General features: G+C 48.3%; 1 protein-coding gene across 2 annotated transcripts in view; it reads right to left on the bottom strand.

Annotated features, from left to right (window-relative positions):
- The window catches only part of PIK3C2B (phosphatidylinositol-4-phosphate 3-kinase catalytic subunit type 2 beta), an 80,719-nt gene that overhangs the window by 63,871 nt on the left and 3,334 nt on the right, over positions 1-13,514 (bottom strand). The window contains exon 2 of one of the 2 annotated variants that reach the window (XM_038380010.2): positions 12,260-12,552. The gene's annotated coding sequence lies outside the window, so the exon portion shown is untranslated. Of the gene's footprint in view, positions 1-12,259; positions 12,650-13,514 lie in introns of those variants that run through there. The other variant, XM_043500356.1, reaches the window with a different exon arrangement.

Genomic DNA, 13,514 nt, shown 5'->3' with positions numbered 1-13,514 from the left:
CGTGGCATCAAAAGCAAGTGGTTAGATTTTTCAAAGAGCGCAGCCCTCAGCAGCCTGCATTGTTCCCGCTGTACACGGGTCAGGGGGGCGGGCGGATTCTCCATTGTCCTCGGCGGGAGCTGCTGGGGGGCTGAGCCCTTTTGAAAATCTGACCCTAAGTCTGTTTGTAGGTAATTAGCAAATGGAGAAAAGGGCTGCAGAATTGTCTAATGAACTGTTCGCTGCTCATAGTTCACCCAGATCTACAACTATGTTTGGCCATGCAGCTCCGCATCACAGAGGACCATCCAGACCCCACCCCCAATTCCCTGGCGTGCAGATGGATTCCTCCTAACACACATGATACTGTAAATTAACAGGCAGATACCCTCAAGGGTTGATCAAGGCCATAGGCAGAGGGGCTTGGTGGGGAGGCAGTGAGGCAGACAGAACCATGCTGAAAATCTAAGGGGGGGCCGAGCGGGGGGAGAAAGGCCCAGTCCCCTTTTCTCTTTGCTATGCATGGCTGAACTGATCGCTTGGCACAGCTGATGTGGTGCACAAGGGGGCAGCCCTATGGCTTGGAGCAGCAGGCCTTTCAGACACACGGTGGAGAAAGTTCACACCCCACCCCACTCCTCTCTCTCTCTCTCTCTCTCTCACACACACACACACACACGCTCCAACAGGAGCATTTCCTTTCTACATCTTGGGTGTCTCAAAAGAGTCGGTCCTCTCCCACACGTCCTGCAAGGAGATTTACAGAGAGATCATTTCATGCTGATTAGAGGCCTGCAGCCCTGGGTACTGACATCCTCTAGACCAGTGGCTCTCAACCTTTCCAGACGACTGTACCCCTTTCTGGAATCTGATTTGTCTTGCGTACCCCCCAAGTTTCACCTCACATAAAAAACTACTTGCTTACAAAATCAGACATAAAAATACAAAAGTGTCACAGCATGCTAGTACTGCAAAATTGCTGACCTGCTCATTTTTACCATGTAATTACAAAATAAATCAACTGGAATATAAATATTGTACTTACATTGCAGTGTATAGTATATAGAGCAGTATAAACAAGTCATTGTCTGTATGAAATGTTTGTTTGTACTGACTTCGCTAGTGCTTTTTATGTAGCCTGTTGTAAAACTAGGCAAATACCTAGATGAGGAGTTGATGTACCCCCAGAAGACCTCTGTGTATCCCAGGGGTACACTTACCCCTGGTTGAGAACCATTGCTTAGCTATCCTCAGATACAGCACAGATGGCTGCAAGGCAATCTTCCCCCACACTGCCCTCTGCCAATACACCTGCGCCTTGCACTGCAGGGGAAAATGACCAAGAGAGACATGCCCCCTCCGCGGCCAGCAGCCATGGCAGTGGCTTTGTTTCCATAATGTACTTATTAGAAATTCGGGGGCAGGGGAGTTGTGAAGATGAGAATTGGACCGACACCTGCCAAGCTCATTCCAGATGGCTCACCCCACAGTTATCCGATGGAAATAATTTTGCTTGCCACCAACATGATCCTGGATTCAAACCAGCGACCTACTGGTAAATGGCTCTAAATCCCCATCACCACAGTCCAGAATCACCCCATTTCTTTAGACCTATGGCCTGTTTGACGTTCACTTTGATTTTCCTCTGATGCTCCCTTTCGCTTGCAATCAGCCCAACCAGGAGCCGCTTTCCCCCCTCATAGTCGCTGTCTGTGGTTGGAATGTGGGTGCATCGTAACAAAGCATTAGGAGCTGTTATCCCACCAAAGATATTGTGTTCACGCTCTTTATTTCAGGACTTTCTATTCCCTCCCTACCTATAATATCCAAGCACATGGGGCCAGGTCAATGGCAGGTACAATTTTAAAAGGACTGGAGAGACACTTTTGTTCTCTTTCAGATCTTTCTTTACACCCTGCTAGCTGCACCTGCTGCATTAGTGATCCCATTGTATGCCATGGCATGTCTGCCTTCCAGTGGGGATTACGGAGATGCCACGGAGGGGAGGGGGGGTGGGGGGGAACACATAGCTGCATCCCTGGAATAGCAACAAAGCCAGAAGGGCAGAGGTGGGATTGCAACCGGAGTGACATTATCCAGTTTACCAAGCAACCCAGCTCCTGGTCAGACAGCACAGAACCAGGGAGGAGGAGTTTAATCCTGTCCAAAGAGATGAGCATCAGAGAGGGCGGGGGATGAGGATGGGTGTCACCCATCTGGTACAGAGACATGCATCTGCACACGTTAAGGGTTAAACCAGCCCAAATGCGAACAGCCTGCTGTGTGCCCGCTCCGCTCCCAGCAGCTGAGCACCACCTGCTCCACTCTGGGGAGGGACAAGGGAAACCAAGCAGAAAATTGTGTGAAAGTCTGTGGGAATTCACAGCAGAGTGAACTCTCTAGCGAGTCCCCACCCCCCTTGCTCAGCCCTGGAGCAGATGCAGCACATACAGCGGATGCAAGGACAGGCCCTGGTGTAGGGACTGGGAGATGATGCTCATGTTGGCTTAGTTAGGAAGGGGGAGTCAATGCAGGCACATCTGTCTGGAGAGAGCCCCTGGATGCTTGCAGAGCGATGTGCAACGTGGGCTTTCCCCTCTCCCACAGCTGCTGTTCAGAGGCAGAAATGTTTGAAGCATCTGAGAAGGCATCAAACGTCCAAGGTCAAGGAGGCAGAGCAGGCCCTGGAGGGAGGGCTGTAGGAGCCAGGGAGATGGAGGCTATGCCTATAAAGAGGGGACAATTTACACCCATTTATAACCAGACAGAGGGAGGAGCAAGCCTGAAAAAGGTGAAGGCCAGTGCTTTTTCCGTCAGGCTCCAGCTTCCAGCCATCCTACAACACCCTCCTGAACTGCATCCGTGCAGCCTCAATCCCAGCCAGCAGCTTGGCGCTGGCTGCGTTCTGCCTTGACTACTGCATCTATAAGGGTCACTCCCAGGGCAGGCCTCTCACAGGCAGTATGGCCCAGTGGACAGAGCACCAGGCTGGGAGGCAGCAGAGCTACAGTCTAGTCCCAGCTCTGCCACTTGCTCACTTTGTGACCTTGGACAAGTCACTTCACCTCTCGGTACCTAACCTGTGACATCGTGTGTGTAGAGGGAATGCTTCCTTGGTCTGGCTCGTCTATTTAGATTGTAAGCTGTTCAGAGCAGGGACGGCCTCTTACTGTGTGCATGTACAGCACCTTGCACAACGGGGCTCCAGGCTCTAGAGTCTCTTATAATATGAATAACTGGAGAATGGCGTAGGAGCAGAGCAAGCAGGAACACAACGCCTCTCCACCAGCCAGAGAACCCTATCGTGTGGTAGAGACTCAGAGTTAGTGATGGGGCTGTAGGCCAAAGAGCAGCTCCAAACTCCCTCCAAGGCGGAGGGTGTTTAGATCCACGACCATCTGTACCCGAAGCGAAGGACCCAGCTAAACCTGCTGGGATTTGCTCCTTTGGCATAGGCAGTATTTCCCATACCTTCCTGCTCCGGATCTGATTCAGCATCTCTGGGGCTTGGGAATGCGAGATAACCTTCGGTTCACGCGGGACAGATCCTAGTAGTGGATTTGTATTTGTATTTATTTGTATTACAGTAGTGTTTTTGTATTTATACAGTATTTGTATTACAGTAGTGGTGTAGCGTGTAAAGACCCCAACTGAGAAAAGGGCCCCATTGTGCTAGGCACTGCACAAATGCATAGTAAGAAGCAGTCCCTGTCCCACAGCTTAGAATCAGACTGGACACAGGCTGGGAGAAAAGAAGAGTAATTCTCCCCATTCTGCAAATGGGGAACTGAAGCAAAGACTAACTGGCCAATGTCACACAGGCAGAGCCAGGAAGTGACCACAGATTTCCTGAGACCTAGCTTGGTGCCTTAAGCATGGATCAAAGACGAAGCTCTGTGGGAAAAGCCACAAGACAGGGACAGCACCTTGAGAGGGGGATCTGACTTGTACAGAGCAACCTGCTACAGCCAGAGCAGCTAGAGTGACCAGACAGCAAATGTGAAACATCGGGACAGGGGGTGGGGGATAATAGGAGCCTAATAAGAAAAAGACTCAAAAATCGGGATTCTCCCTATAAAATCAGGACATCTGATCACCCTAGGAGCAGCTCACAGACCTCCTGCTGGAATGTTCCCTCAAGCAAGGAAATAACCAAATAAATAGCAGGAGCTTTCAAGGAAGAGATGTATCCAAGCCCGTAGTTTAATGTGAGTGTGGTTTAGCAGGGCAAGCACTCAGTGCCCAGGCGGCCTTTGCTTACATACTCCCTGCATTTCATCTGCAACCGAGAGTGGGATGCATGTATTGGTAGGGTGACCAGATGTCCCGTTTTTAAAGGGATAGTCCCGTTCTTTGGGACTTTTTCTTATATAGGCACCAATTACCCCCCACCCCTTGTCCTGTTTTTTCACAGTTGCTATCTGGTCACCCTATGTATTGGTAACACATGGAAAAGTTGCACCACTTGCTCAAAAAGAGGTGTACTGTGAGAATGGGGTGGGAGGGAGAGAGCCAGAGGGAGTCGGGGGGAGGGGCAGGAAGGAGAGAGGAAATGAGGGCCTGACCCAAAAACCATGGAGGGCAAAAGAAAAATTCCCATTGATGGGCTTTGGGTCAGGCCCTGAATGGGGAGAGCAAAGAGAGGGAGTCTAAGGAACATCCAGTATAAGGACTGATTTGAACTACATGAAGGGGGCTCCGGAGAATAAAAACAGCATCTGGAGGATTTGGGGGTGGAGCTGGTCAAAAATTCTCCATCCGAATATTGAACAGAAAATGGCTCTTGGAAAAAAGGGAGAATTTCACCCTAAAAATTGTCCATTCTTGGGTTTTCACTGACATTTTTCAAGTCTTCCAATTTTTTAAAAAACAAAAACCCAAATATAGAAACATTTCCCTTCTGGCAACCAAAATTTTAAACAAAAAATACAAATCAGTTTTCAATGAAAACACCAAAATGTGAGAGAAAAATGTCAGTGGAGAGGAAAGAATTTTCCTTCCGGTCCAGATTTTTGGCAGCAAAAAGAAATTCCGAGCAGCTCTCCTCCCAACAAATCGTACCCTCCTGACCACCCCTCGGGGCCAGCTACACCCCAGAACATCTCAGTGGTAAGCCCCTGCTCAAAACTGGGTCAGAGATGGGCCTGCCTGCAGCTGGGGTTAAGTAGGATTGTTGCCAACGGGCTTCGCTACACAGAGCTATTTCTCTGAGACGAGCGCCATTACACTGAAAACGCATAAGATGGCTGTTGGTACATACAATAGAACTTAGATTTTGTACACCCCAATGACCAGTTGTACAAACCATTTTTCCCCAGTTGGTGTGTGAGGCCCATGGTACTGGACAGTGCTCTGGCTTCAATTATTCTGACTGTGTCCACTGATCAATGAATGCATGGTTGTAGATTTCTAATGGCCCTGCCCAGCACAATCCCTCTCCAACAGTGAAACGAACAGGATCTGCAACAGGGCCACCTGCCTCATGTCAGTTTCTATCAGAGCTATTTAAACAGCACTGATCACTGCAGCTATCTAGGTGCTAATTGCCAGTGTGGCAACAGCTCTCTGCGGACTACAGGAAACCTTCTGAATCGATGAATAACGACAACATTTCAGAGGCTCACGTAAGTGCGGAATAGATCCAGCCTTAGCAGCCATCCCCTGACTCACCCATGTCCCTGACACTTTTTCCCTCTGCCCTACATACTCTGGCCTACTTTTCAAAAGTGACCAGGGATTTTCAGGGCCCCACTTGTGACACCTTACAACAGACCGGATTTGCAGAGGGCAGGTACTCAGCACCTTGAAAATCAGGCTCCTTAAAATGGTCTCAGGTGGAGCACCCAAAATCACTAGCTGCCCTTTGGAAATCTTGGCCCATGGCTTTAGTCTCCCCTGCCATGAGCTGGAGGCCTTTGAGTGATATACAGCAAGGTGTAGAGCTCCCTCTGAAGCCACGAGGCACTGTGGGTGCTGACATCGAGCAGGATCAGACCTTTCCATTGGGAACAGTGCTATGCTAAAGCCATCCAGATATTCTCCTGCATTGCACTATATATGCACACTGACAGGAAGGTGCCCTGGGAATAGAGAGCAGTTTGCCTCCAATCTGGAGCATTATGTGTTTCTTCCTCTTTAAGGCACTATGTTTCCTACGAATTGCGGTGCTGAGTCCAATTCAGTCCGAGGCCCTCTGGATCAGGCAGGCAGGATGTGGAGCTGCTGATGACACAGGCTCTTCAATCATTTCTCTACGCATTTCCACCTCGGGAGGAAATCCTGCTGTGGGAAGGTGGGTAGCTGGTGAGGACAGGACGGGAAACCCCTGAGCGATGGATAGACAGAGATGGGAAGCTTCCAGCACATCTGGATTGGACTCTGCATCGCCCAGTGGCCTTGCAACTGAGCAGCTCCCTGTAATCAAAGCCAAACAAGCCTGAAAGCAGAGTGAGGGGGCATTGTGACTAGGCAGGTGGAACAGGGTTTATATTTATATATAGCCCCACGTTCGGCCACTTTTTATATGGGCCCCAAGTCTCTCTCTCACCTTCTGCTGTTGTGAGGTTCCATCACATGGTTTAGGTCAGTCTCCTCAGGGGAGGCCCGACTAAGTTCTAACTACGAGGTCTCTCAATTTTGTAGCACAGATGGGGGCTTAGGCCACCTACCCCTGTAACTAATAGACGATACAACTTCCGGGCCCCATCGCTTGAAGGCTTTCAGTCAAGACAAGATGCCTTTCTCAAAAAACATGCTCTAACTCAATCACAAGGTGTGGGCTGGATGTGAGAGTCACTACGGGAGGTTCTCTGGTCTGGGTTATGCGGGAAGTCAGACTAGATTATCAGAAAGATCCCTTCTGGCCTTCAAACCTGTAACTCTAGACAGAGGGCCATCTCATCTACTGTTCGGTGGGTGGGGTGGGGCTTCCTAGGAATGTTGGATGTTCTGTCCACCCACTCAGCCCCAGTAAGGTCAGTTCTGCGCTGCACAGGTGCAGAATGCTGCACAGATAGGTGCAAAGTACAATGTACTGAGCAGGTTGGGAAGCAGGGGGAAACCTAAACTTGCATTAGGGAGATGCTGCTGCATAGCGATCAGGTTACTGCAGCCTAGGAGAGAGTGCCGAGGAGGGGACCATTCGTCAAGTCCCTCATTAGTACGATGGGGATCAGGCTACGCCCATTTCCCTCTGCACCTCCCTTCCTCCCAGTTTGACTCTGCACTCTTATAAGGAAGGGAGCAAGTGCAAAAGAGGAGCTGTGACTTGCCTGGCCTAGACCTTCACCTTAACTTACGTAGCCTCCATTTACACTGGGGTACATCAGCCCCAGGAGCCTGGTGGCACATTGTGCAATGTGACAGGTCAAGACCTCAAAGGTGTCCAATCTGTCACAGGGCAGGTCTAGCTAGAATCAGCAGAAACGGGGCCTTCTCCCCCTTTCCATGTTTTCTATACATTGGTGGTCTCTCATCTCTGTCCTCAAGTGCGCTGGTGCTGCAATGCCACTTGGTGTCTGAAAGCCCACGATAAGCCGGAACCTTCTGCAACGCACCCACTTCCATTTCCTGTGCAAGAGTTTCAGTTTGATTTGTAGCTCCATGGCATATGTGATTTCATACAGCTGGGGAAGGCCCCTTCCCTCAACCATGGCCTCGGGCAAAGGGCACATCCGGGGGGCAGAGGCTCAAAAGAGCTCTGGGCCAGATTCTCAAGTGATCAGCACTCAAAATCAGGTTGGGATTTTCAAGACAACTCAGCTGTGATTGTGATGTGTATGGACAGATTGTCAGAGGAGCTCAGCACGTTGGCTGCTGGGTTCTGATACATCAGTAGTCACCCTTACCCCTAATTACTCTTAATAAATCAGATCTACGTGTGGCTATCTGCACACATACACATACCCCAATGGTATTTCCACTCTCTGCAGCCCTCAGCAGTCTTGTATCCCTTCTCAGAGCCCCTCTGGATTTTGATAGAGCCGAGTCCTTGAATGTTCAGGAGGTGCTTACGACAGAAAGGCTATTAGCCGTTGAACTGTAAGCAGCTCCCAAGCAGTTGCATTAGCTATCTGGGCTACACCCCCCTCCAGAAGTATGTTTACATAGCTGATCCAGCACCACGCGGTAACAGATGCCGGTTAAGAACAGGGAACAAGGAAGAGCCAGAAGAGCTCACCTGACACAAGCAGCAGCTGCAAACTGGGTGCACCTTGCAGGACTGTTCCCTCCCCTACAAGGCATTTGAAACCTTGGCAGCTCTGAGCAAGACGGGACTGACTCATGCCTGGACTCTGGTGCACTTGCAGTTACTGACTCTGCCAGTACCAGGCCCTGGGACAGCGTTTACTGTCTGCTGCTGGGAATGAGGCTACTCAGACTTGGTGCTGTAGGATGGATGGAACCTGCAGCCCACAAAGCGAAGGCTGGTGCTTTATGCTTCTCAGGCCTGCTCCTCCCTCTCCCCGAGCACAAATGGGAGTGAATTCTCTCCCCTTTATAAACATAACCTCTATCTCTCTGGCTTCCCTCTGGAGCTCGCTGTGCCTCCTTGCCTTTGGATGTCTGATCCTTTCCTACACACTTCTAGCAAGGATGATGTATCCTGTGAAGGGAGCTTGCATTGGAAGTCACTATCTGGTGGATCCTCCTGGATCACCCCTGTAAGGTGAATCTTATGCAAGTGGAGTTCTTTCTCCGAAATAGAGCATCCCACATCCCTTGAAGAAAAAGGTACCTGCAAAATCTTGCCCCCCCCCCCCCGTAACACAAGCCCATTGCCAATGAAATGATTGTTTTATCCTCTCTGCCTGGGTTATAGAGTCACCTCACAGAGCAGCCTGTGGCATCACACAGGGGAACTACCGCTGGGCAGCACTGAAAGTGATGTAGGAGTTGGCCAGTACTCCTTCCTTCCCTCTCCGCTCTCCTCACCCCTTTCCACGTTTCTGCAAATACCATCACCCCTCTGCAGCCATGGGGAAAGGCTTGCGTGGTTAGCACGGTGCCAGGGTAAGGGCCTGGGAAAGTGAATTTCGAAGCTGGGTGGCCCAGCTAGACCCAGACAGAACTAGTCATGGCAAGAGTGTGAGAAAAATCAGCTGAAGCCAAGTTTAAACCACAGTTACAGAGACAGTCCTTTCAGCTGTTCTCCAATCTCCTTCTTCAGGCACATTTCCTGCTTGTACAGCGCTAGTCAATCTCTCTCTGGCACATTCATTCTTGCAGCAGAAATCAGCTGGAGAACTCTCAACAATTAAATCATTCATGATTCTCTTGGGTTTGATGGTGGCTGCAGGGGCAAGGACCTTGCACGATCCCCACGTGCCTTCAGACATCCCAGGCCTAAGTCAGACCAAACAACCTGGCCAAGGTCTGGATACACATTGTTATGCATCAGCAATGCTGCGTCAAGTGCAGGTCAAAGGGAGCTGCTAGAAACCAATAGGGGGGTCGTTCTCCTTTCATTTACACCAGTAACTCCGTGGCTTTGATGCAGCTATACCCAATTGACATCAAGGGTAAATGAGAGGAAAATCCGCCTTCCGGTCTGTAAGTGGGACCATCTCCTAACACTTTCAGGCCCACTCCTTGTATAATAGTGAGGATTTTCATCTCAGTTTCAAACTGGTTACTCCTGATCAAGACTGGTGTGAGAGGAGAGCAGGCCTAGAGGGACTCTGTATTATATGTGCACACAGGGCCAGATGCACTGATGCTGACATAGGTAAATTACAGGGGGCTTCATTCAAAAGGAGGGCAGGACCCTACTACCCCCAGCCTCTGGGCTTCTGCCAGGGAGATCATTAGCTCACAGCTAGTGCCCCATAGAACCCTGCCTATCCCACCAGGGGCGGCTGTTGAGATGGTACAGTGCATTAGCATACTCCATGCTCCCCGTAAGGAGAGTGAGGCTGCCTGGCTATCTACTGTGACAGCCCCCATCCCTACCCCTACCCCTACCCCTACCTGCTGCCCCAGGAACTCTGCACAACACCCTGGGAATATCTGGCCCACTACATGTATGAGCTGATGGGAGCACACCTTACAGTGACACACACACACACACACACACAAATGTATCCATTACCGGTTTTCATATTATACACACAAACCTGATCTATTCATCTATAAACGCATGACAGGGGGTGCTGTTCTACTGGCTGCCCACAGAAGTACAAGGACAAAGGAAGATACTTTTAGGACCCAGAAGCTCTGCTGATGCTCTGCCTGATCCCACTTTGCCTTCTGTTTAACATTATCCATTCACAGTAAGGTGGCTAATGAGTGTTCATCTGCCCTGTTATATTGGTGGGGCTAGAAAGCCTGGTTTGCCAATCACATTTTTTCTCTCTCGAATAGCTACACTGCGGTTGACATTAAAAAGCAAGGCTGAATTTATCAGATCACACTGATATCAGCTTGCTATAGCATAGCTCCTGCAAACAGTTAAGCGCATGCTTACCTTTCTGCACGTGAATAGCCTCATTAAACCCTGGTGCTTACCATTAAGCAGATACATAAGAATTTGCAAGAGCAGGGCCTAGGATATTCCATTCCAAAAGCAGGATAACATCTCAGTTTACTGTGACATGATCAATACCATGACAAGTGCCTTCTTTTTTAAAATGCAATATCTAACACACACACACATGCATGCTAAGAACAGGAGCCCTGTCGAGCAGCACAAGGAATCTGATCTATGCCCCTTGTGAGTTAGGAGAAACACATATATACACCCTGCTCCAACCCAGCAGAAATCTGGAGCAGCAGGGGAGTTTGACATCATGGAATAGAACAGAAAATCTAGAGCTTGATCTCTCTCCCACTAAGACTTTGCTGACAGGCAACTTTATAATTTGATGCAGATTGTTGTATTGTCTGGCTAATAAAAATAATGCAACTTTTTTCAGGATGACTGTACACTTAATGGTCAAGTTCCAACATTTTGTTTTCATTCGATTTGATTATTTAGTGCACTATCCAGCTTTCCCAAAATCCTGTTTCATTTTGCTATTATTTTTAGGGTTTACAGTTCTAGGGGGGTGTGGGGGGGAGCCTGGGCTTGACTTTTTTGGACTGCGCACAGGAAATGAATCACAATAACTCTGTATATGATCCAATTTAGCACCAAAACTTTCTCTTAATAGGTCAGGTATGATTTTTTTTTACAAGGAAAAAAGCAAGAGTGTCTCTTTCATTATGGATTTTGCTATGCTGATTATCATTTTAACCAGGCTTACATTACAGATACATTATGGATAAAGCAATCTATACATACAATGCATAAATAAGTTCCTTATGTCTCCCTTAAATGTAATATACAAACAGTCTTGTCACCCAACAGGGGACCAGAATGAAAATAAACACAGAAACGAGTGTAGTTAACTAATGGGAGACTTCAAGAAGGAGTGGAACTCTACAAATTCCCTACTGGGGGCCAAATTCCCCTGGTGTTTGCACATCACCTTTTAAAAAATATAATCACGTACAGGAACAGATCCCAAATCCTAAACCTCTTTCAAGGCTGCCATGCATTTTCCCACTCCTTGGAGGCTTGTTTTATTGCTTGCAAGTAGGAAAAAGAGAAATCTTAACAAAGGGAGAAACATTTTCTCAATCCTGCCAACTGGAAAAGTCACAGCAGAGGGGAAGATACTGCTGCTTGTGTAAGAGGTGCAGGATCCGCTCTGCTTTGTTGTGAAATGTATTTATTTTTTGTGGCCCGGTCTCCCTTCTTTCTGCTGGGAGCAAAAAGAGCCTTGGAAGGAGGCTGGAATGCAAAACAAATGTCTCCAAGGAGATCCTGGCCATTTAGTCACATGTTAAATCCACGGGAAGACCCGCTCCCCGCTACTCCAAAAGGGGAGAGGTGGGGGGAGATTAAAATAAAAACTGGTTTCACTTATTTGAAATAACCATCTCAGAACGCCCTGCAGCTAGGAAAGGAGGTTAAAATAAACCAGGGATTTGCCTTCCACCCCCACAAACATTCCCCTGCAGTTGGGATCAGTCAACAGCCCTCCTCCTCCAGCAACCTGCTACTGACTTCTGGCTTTTGCTGCTACATTATATCCAGGGCTGGGACTGTAGTGGAAGAACCTTTTCCTTCTCCCTGTATTGCTGCACCTTCAATGTTTCCATTTTTTCAAACGGGAATTTCCTTCCCCATGTTAATCCCAGGCTCTGCCTAATCAATGTCAAACAGCTCCTAGTCAATTTCACGTCCCCCCTCCAGCCCAGTTCCACTCCCGAGAGCAGCCGCTGGTCAGTTTCTTACCTGATGTTTGCACTGCGATTTCCTGGGCTGTGAAAATATTGCAAGTGTATTATTTTGTGCGGCTCCCTCTTACTCTTCCTCCCTCTGGGTCTTTCACACACACCCCCCCCCTTTTCCTCCTGTGGATGGTTCTTCCAAAAATCCTCAGTGTGATCTTGTCCAGAATAATGCTTGTGCGTCTGTGGGACGATCAAATCAAAGGAGTAAATGCAGAAAAGCGTCCCTCCTCGGATGGTAGATGGCAGGAAGGGGTGAAGCCATCAGACTGCAAAATCCCCACAGAGCAAAGCGAACTAGGCACAGAAAGAGAGAGAGAGAGAAAGCGATGCAGCCAGGGGAAGACAATAGAGCAGAGAAGAAAAGGGATGTGCCATCTCCTGGAGATCTCAAGCATTGCAACCCTGAAAGCTTGCTTTGAAAGAGCCAGCCACAAGTACACTGTTTGCTCCCTGAAGCAACCAAAGGCAAATCAGCTCCCTAAGCCCAGTGCCTCCCTTCCTCTCTTTCCCACCCCCTTCTCCATGGGTAATGGGGGTCTTAGAGTCAACCCCAGAGTTAAAAAATCATGAATCTGGTCTCAAAAAATTATGAGATTAGTTTACAAATCTTTTTTTTTTTTAAGTTTTGGGTTCATTTCATTTGTTTCTGAGCCCTTAGAGTGCACTCGGGTCATATCCATTAAACTTAATTTTTTTAAAAAATAAAAGCTGAGATTCTCACCTATTCACATGAATCCAGGAACTAGGGCTTTAAGAAAAACACCAAATATTGTGAGACTCATGACAAAATAGTGAGAGTTGGCAACACTGTGGAGTGTACTTTCTATTGCATTCTGTACAGGTTCTTATATTGCCCACACCACGGTAGTATCCGAGCACCTTCCATTATGTGACATGACTAAGAGCTCTCAGTTTGTTCTGTATTTCAGCAGTAACCATGCACAGGATCCTGCCTTGTGACACAAATCTGTGCTTTTAGTAGGGTGCATGATTTTGCAGCATGAATAACACATTGTGGGTTGCTGTCTCTCAGGAACAAACTATGTCCCTATATTTAACATGCACTTGTCCTTTGTTTCACTGACACACAGGCAACCGTTCCAGAGGTACGATGGAAGTTCTGTCTTTTCCCTTGAGGCTTGGAGAATTACAACATTTTTAGAGTCCAAACTATCATGCTAATTTTCAAAGTGCTCCCCACTGATGTTAGAAACTACAATAAATATTTGTAATTTCATATAATAAAAGTATTGTCC

This window comes from Dermochelys coriacea, chromosome 21 (assembly GCF_009764565.3).
Source record: "Dermochelys coriacea isolate rDerCor1 chromosome 21, rDerCor1.pri.v4, whole genome shotgun sequence".
NCBI lineage: Eukaryota > Metazoa > Chordata > Testudines > Dermochelyidae > Dermochelys > Dermochelys coriacea.
This window is presented reverse-complemented; position numbering and strand designations above follow the sequence as displayed.